At 41.4% G+C, this 7,396-nt stretch overlaps 1 pseudogene; it reads left to right on the top strand.

Moving 5' to 3' along the window:
* The first annotated feature begins 4,352 nt into the window (after nucleotides 1-4,352).
* On the top strand, nucleotides 4,353-6,719 carry LOC101434573 (transcription initiation factor TFIID subunit 5-like; annotated as a pseudogene).
* Nucleotides 6,720-7,396: the final 677 nt, after the last annotated feature.

The raw sequence follows: 7,396 nt of genomic DNA, 5'->3' as shown, positions 1-7,396 counted from the left end.
AAGGGTAAAGGGTCCTGAATTTGGTAGAAACATCTTAAAAAGGAAAAGTGAAGTTGGAAGACTCTCACTTCTGGACTTTAAATCATATTACTAACTACAATGGTAAAAACAGCATGGTACTGGCATAAAGACAGACACATAGGGTAATGGAACTAAATTCATGGTTCAGAAACAGACCCTCACATCTAGGGTCAAGTGATTTTTGACAAGCCTGTCAAACCCACCCAGCTTGGGCAGAACAGTCCATCCAACAAATGGTGCTGAGAGTACTGGATATCCATAGCCAAAAGAAGGAAAAAGGACCCCTATCCCACATCTTATACAAAAATTAACTCAAAATGGATAAAAAAAACCTAAATATAAAAGCAAGAACCATAAAGCTTCTAGAAAATGTAGGAAAATATATCTTTAAGCCCTGGCAGTAGGTGGTGAATTCTTAAAGGAGATAAGATGAGTTGAGAGGGACTACTGATGTTTAATGTACGTAGAAGTTTTAATTAACTTTACTATAAAAGTGTGGAAATGTATAAAGCTGATGATAACACATTATAGTGAGTAACAGCTGGTTTATAAATGGGAATGTGGCTTAAAAGGGTAGTCTAGGGATGTAAATGCCAATTGAAAGAAAGCTAGACAATAATCTAGGGACTAACACAGTAAACACAGAGGTGGATGAGAATTGTGGTTGATGGTACAGATGCAAGAGTGTCCTTTGTTAGCTAGAGCAGATGTACATCACTATTGCAGGGTAGTGTGAATGTGCAGAAGCACGGGGAAAATGCAACTGGAAAGTAGTTATCAGTAATAATGTAATATTCATGAATCTATGCCAAAGATGTACTGTATTGATAATGGGGGAGTATGGAAAAAGTGTGCCAAATGTATGCTATGAACTTGGCAATAGTCTGATATTATCTCATAATCTATAACAAATGTTCTACCATGGTGTGGTGAGTTGATAGAGGGGTGTTGTATGGGAATTCTGGAAACGTGCATGACTGTTTTGTAAGTCTAAAAGTTCTGTCATAATAATATATTTTAAAAAATAATAAAAGGGTGGGTTAGGGGAAAATACACCAAATGTAAGATAAAGACTATAGTTACTAGTAAGATTTTGACAATATTCTTTCATAATTTGTAACAAATGTCTCACAACAATGCAAGGTGTCAGTGATGGGATGATGTATGGGACCCCTGTATGATGTTATGCATGTCTGCTTTGTAAGTTCACAACTTTTACTATATACTTATTGTTTATGTATGTTCATGTATAAATTATATAGAATTAATAATAATAGGCTCAGTTGGGAGAAAATACACTAAATGTAAGATACTTTGATTAGTAGTAATAGTTTGAGGATGCTCTTTAATCATTAGTTAAAAATGTTTCACAACAATGCAAGTCATTGCTGGTAGGGTGAGGTATGTGGGCCCTGTGTGATGTCATATGTGTTTGTTTTGTAAGTTCACAACTATTACTATATACATTGTTTATGTATGTTTATGCATGAATGATATACTTCAATAAATTTTTAAAAATTTAATTTCACCTATTTATTTTTTTAATGTCACTAGGAGAAAATTTAAAATTACAAATGTGGTCCCCTTACCTATCTATTAGATAAGCACTGCATTATAATATCAGGCTGTGACTACTGAAAACAGAGTCTGCATGGATAGAGTGCTTTGAGGCCAGGAGCTTTGGGGAGGTGCCAGAATTTCCAGCATAAATCTACTTGGCACATAGTGACATTCTGCCCACAATCACTTCATCATCATAGTCCTGGAGATCTGGGGACAAGTCATGCTGCTAGGTGCTGTGAAGGCTGTAATGCTGGGTTACAGCATTAGGAGTAACCTGAATTTGGGAAGCACACCTGCATCTGTATCCTAGCCTCCTCTCCCCTTATAATCTGGATTATATCATTCTCAGCTGTGAAACTGTTTTCTGAAAATGATATGGTTATACCTATACATAGGGGGTTTGTAAGAATTAAATGAAAAATTAAATGGAAAAACCAGTTTCTTCCAAATACGCGATATGTAGTAAGTGGTCATTGGCTAGATGCTATACAGGTGATGACTTTTCTCTGAGAATGACAGCAGGAAGCAATTTTTACTGATACCTTTCTTTCCAGATGAGAAACCTGCCTGTCACTCATGGAAAAGTGCTGGAATTTACCAGGGTCTTTCTGGCTTTGGATTTCACTCTACCAGGCCCACACATTCTGATGAGTTCTTGGTCTACTTTTTTTTTTTTCAACGATTTATTTTTTATTTTCCCTCCCCTGCCCTACTGTTTTTGCTGTCTGTGTCCATTCACTGTGTGATCTTCTGTATCTATTTCTCTTCTCTCTTTTTTTTTTTTTTTCTCCTCTAGGATTCACTGGGATTTGATTCTGGGGCCTCTGATGTGGAGAAAGGTTCCCTGTCAGCTGCGCCACCACAGTTCCTGGTTTCTGATTCTCCCCTTTGCCTTTTTTGTTCCATTATCATCTTGCTGCATGACTCACTTGCACAGGCACTGGCTCATCCCGTGGGCACTCACATTGGCACCTGGCTCACCATGTGAGCAATTGGCTCACCATGCAGGCACATGGGCATGCTTTCTCTTCTTCTTTTTCACCAGGAGGCCCCAGGGATTGAACCTGGGTCCTCCCATATGGTAAGCGGAAGCCCTATCACTTGAGCCACATCTGCTTCCCTTGGTCTACTTTCTAAACATGCATTCCCTTTTTGCTGCATGCAGAGGCTTGTTCCCTGTTTGCGCTGCAGGCTGGGCTGGGCACAAGGTCCAACACACCCAGACTTTCCTCATTCTTGGAGCTGGCTGAGTGCTGGTCTTCCATCCAAATCACTTGTCCAGCTTCCCTCACTGGCTGGGTGGTGGTCTCCCTCTCCCCCAGCCAAATGGGTCCTCCCTCTCTAGCTGTGCTCGCCTTTTTTACCTGTGGTCTGGAGGCTTCCCTTCTGTAAGGTAAGCCTGTCTACTTTCTGGCAGTTTCTCAAGGAGAAGTGTAGTCTGCCCTTTCCTACTCCACCATCTTGGATCTCTTTGAATTGAGCTCTTTTTTTTTTTTTATAGACTTTTTGGAATGTATTTATTTAGTTAGTTATTTGTTTTTCTTCCCCTCCCCCACCCTGCTGTTTTTGCTGTGTCCTTTTACTGTGTGATCTTCTGTATCTATTTCTCTTTTTGTCTTCTCTTCATCTTTCTCCTCTAGGATTCACTGGGATTCGATCCTGGGGACCTCTGATGTGGAGAGAGGCTCCCTGTCAATTGCACCACCTCAGTTCCTGGTCTCTGCTGTGCTTCACCTTGACTCTCCTTTGTATTTCTTTTGTTGCATCATCATCTTGCTATGTGACTTACTTGTGTGGGCACTGGCTCACTGCATGGGCTCTTGGCTCACCACATGGGCACTAGTTCAATGTATGGGCACTGGTTCACCAGGCGGGCACTTGTGCAGGCACTCAGCTCACCACTTGGGCACCTGGCACTTGGCTTGCCATGCACGCACTCAGCTCACTGTGCTGGCATGCTTTCTCTTCTTCTTTTTCACCAGGAGCCCAGGGATTGAACCCAGATCCTCCCATATGGTAGGTGGAGGCCATATCACTTGAGCCACGTCTGCTTCCCTGAATTGACCTCTTAATAAATGTGAATTTTGATCTTCGCAAAAAAAATGGACCCTACTCAGTATCATATGAGTTTCCTTGAAGAAGAAAAATAAATTCATTTTCCCTTGAACACAAAGTTACATAACAAAGACTTTTTAATTAAATACCATTTCTATATAAAAAACCCTTAAAGTTCTAAAGCTAAAGTAAACTATTATCCCATCACATTAATTTTATGCAATCAAGAGTCTTTCCTTGCTGTGTGTACTTTGTTGCTACAGTGAACGGAATTTTGGGTTGTTCTTTGCTGGCATATAGAACTACACCTGATTTGGCAGCCCAACTCAATATCTGATTTCATCACAGGTCCATCTCTCTCTTTATCTCTACTACTGTCTACTTATAAGGACACTAGTCATATTGAATTAAAGGCCCATCAGAACACCAAGTTTCCTCCTCTCTGAATACAAGATGATGGCCACATCTTAAGTGTTGGAGAAGTGACCCTGTCCTTTCCATTTACTGGGCTGATTTGGACCTTTTCACCTGAGGATGTCCCTTTGGCCTAGACAGCTGCATCAATGGTCCTGCCGTTTGAGTCATCTTCATTTTGTCCCACTTCTGTCTTCTTCAATCTAGGTCAGCAGTGTTTCTATTGATAGATAATTCTCTAGAACCTTGTTGGGGCAATCACACTTGACTGCAAGATAGCAGTGCTGGTGTAGAAGGCCATGGAGGTGGTGATCAAGTTAGACCCTCAGGGAACCACCGACACTGCTACCTCCACAGGCAGGGGATGGCACTGGTGAGGGAGTGGTACTATCAGCAACAGCCCTGGGGGGGTAAGTTGTGGCAGTGTCATCAGCCAGCAGGAATAGAGGGACCCCAGAGCCCATGGTGGCTGTCTCTGCTGCTTCCCCAGCAGGGCTGGTCCTGGTGTCCCCCGCCTCTCAGAAGGCTGGAGCTACCCACAAACAACAGACCCTGCTGGAGATCAGGAGTGGTATTACCAGGATGACCTATGAGTATTACCTAGTATTACTAAAAAGGAACACATGAAAAGGAATGAGCCCATGTTGGATTTTCAAACAAGTAAATTGTTCTGCATATTTTCCATGACTTGTACCAACTGTTAAAGAGCCATCTTCAGAAGAAACAGAATTAGGTATGGAACATATCTCAGGAGCAACTCTACATCTTAAATGGGATGTCATGTGGTAAACAACAGATTGATGCTACGGTGGGAAGTTTGGCAGGAGAGGCTAAACAAAAGGCAAAAAATCAGAGGCATTTTTGGTTTATTGAAAGAACCAGAAATTGCTGTCCCCTTGGATGATGAAGACGGAGAAAACAAAGAAGGAAAACCTAAAAAAAGCAGCCCCCAAAAGATAGCATTGGATTAAAAAACAATGAAACAAGTTCCCAATTCTCCAGCTCAAAACAGAATCCCTCTTCCTAAATTGAAAGATTCAATTTGGGTAAGAAAATGAACATGAAAGAAACCACCAAAGAGTGTGCCTTCAGCTAGACTGCTTATCCTCCACCTGTTTCTATTCATTCCTCGATGCTTACCAGGATCTCATTGCAATGGATATTGTTGATGATTCTAGTCTAATTGCTGAAGGCTTTGAAGATTCAACTGTCAGAGTGTAATCTGTGACACTCAAAAAGCTTCATAGCCTGAAACAAGCAACAGAGCTTAGCTTCATCAATAAAGAATCACATGACGTCTTAGAAAGAATAATGGATGAGAAAACAGTGGGTGAGTTTAAGATTTTGTATAACAGTGGGCCTGTCTATAGAACCAGTTTCAGTCTGGATATGAAATAACTGCTTTCTTCTTTAGAGGATGGACTGTTAGATTGTGGACTCTTCAAATATTTCATTTACTTTGTGGGATATAAAGGACAAAACTATCCAGTATGGAATCACAGTTTTCTACATTGGAAGCTATTTTGTCAGGAGGCCATGAACGAGTAGCTTGGCTTTGGGTTACAGACCACTATCAGACTTTAAGGTTATTTATTGGCCATCTTGTTGATGTGATTGTACCAGATTCCATCCAAACTCTAATTATGTTGCTATAGGCTCTGCAAACAGAACTGTGTGGCTTTGGGATGCCCTGAATGGGAACTGTGTAAGGATCCTCACTGGGTACACTGGACCAATTCATTCCTTGAAATTCTCTTCTAATGGGAGATTCCTGGCTATAGGAGCAACAGAGGACCAAGTACGTCTTTGGGATACTGGACATGGTTTGATGGTTGGAGAATTAAAATGCCACACTGGGGAAGATGACTTGGCCCAGTGGTTAGGGCATCTGTCTACCACATGAGAGGTCTGCGGTTCAAACTCAGGGCCTCCTTGACCCATGTGGAGCAGGCCCACGTGCAGTGCTGATGCACGCAAGGAGTGCCGTGCCACACAGGGGTGTCCCTGTGTAGGGAAGCCCCACACGCAAAGAGTGCGCCCCATAAGGAGAGCCGCCCAGCGCGAAAGTGCAGCCTGCCCAGGAATGGCGCCGCCCACATGGAGAGCTGACACAACAAGATGACACAACAAAAAGAAACACAGATTCCTGTGCCACTGACAACAACAGAAGCGGACAAAGAAAGAACACACAGCAAAGAGACATAGAGAACAGACAACTGGGACCGGGATGGGGGGGAGGTAAGGGAAGAGAAATAAAAATTTAAAAAAGACTTTAGGCCTGGGCCTCAAAGCCTGGCACTGGTGTTCACTAGGCTGGCAGCCATCCCCAGGGCAGGAAATACTGCTGGGAAGAATTCCCTACTTCTGTAGGATTTCCTTTAAAAAAAAAAAAAAAGCTACACTGATACAGTCTATTCACTTAGTAGAGATAGTAAAATTTTGACATCAGGTTCAAAGGATAATACAGTTCCACTGTGGGATGTTGTCAAAACATTTGAAGATTTAGAGACTGATGACTTTACTACAGTCAATGGGCATATAAATATACCTGAGAATTCACAGGAGTTTTGCTGTGAATATATGTTAACAAGTCAGTGCAAGTTGCACATCTCCATTTTACTTGAAGAAACTTGGTTATAGCTGCAAGAGCTTATAGTCTATCATAAACCATTAGTAAAGACCTTTTGGAAGCCACTGGTTTTTTTTCTTTTAAAGGGAGACTAAAAGCAAATACCTCAGTGATGAATATTTAAGTCACAACGAATGTTTTGTCTATATGGATTTGGAAGTACACTACTTAGAAATTCTGAATAGGAGAGACCCACATTTCTATAGCAACCACACTTAACTAATTTCCATTAGTTGAATAAGAGGTATTGTTTGTAGAGGGGATATTTATGATGCTCTAGATTGCGTGAAAACTATGCATGTTCTGTTCAAAAGCTATTTTAATTTACCATGATTGAGAAAAAAAAACAATTGACTTCAATAATTCTTCCTGCTTCAATATTCAAACTGAGTAATATCACCTTGAATGTTAGCTGAACAATTATTTTCTTTTTAATGAAGTACATTTTATCTTTTTTTAAAAAAATGTTTATTTTTTATTTATTTCTCTCCCCTTCCCCCCCACCCACTGTCTGCTCTCTGTGTCCATTTGCTGTGTGTTCTTCTGTGACCACTTCTATCTTTATCAGCGGCACTGGGAATCTGTGTTTCTTTTTGTTGCGTCATCTTGTTTTGTCAGCTCTCCACGTGTGCAGCGCCATTCTTGGGCAGGCTGCACTTTCTTTCGCGCTGGGTGGCTCTCCTTACTGGGTGCACTCCTTGCGCGTGGGGCTCC

This window comes from Dasypus novemcinctus, chromosome 8, assembly GCF_030445035.2.
Source record: "Dasypus novemcinctus isolate mDasNov1 chromosome 8, mDasNov1.1.hap2, whole genome shotgun sequence".
Taxonomy (NCBI): Eukaryota; Metazoa; Chordata; class Mammalia; order Cingulata; family Dasypodidae; genus Dasypus; species Dasypus novemcinctus.
This window is presented reverse-complemented; position numbering and strand designations above follow the sequence as displayed.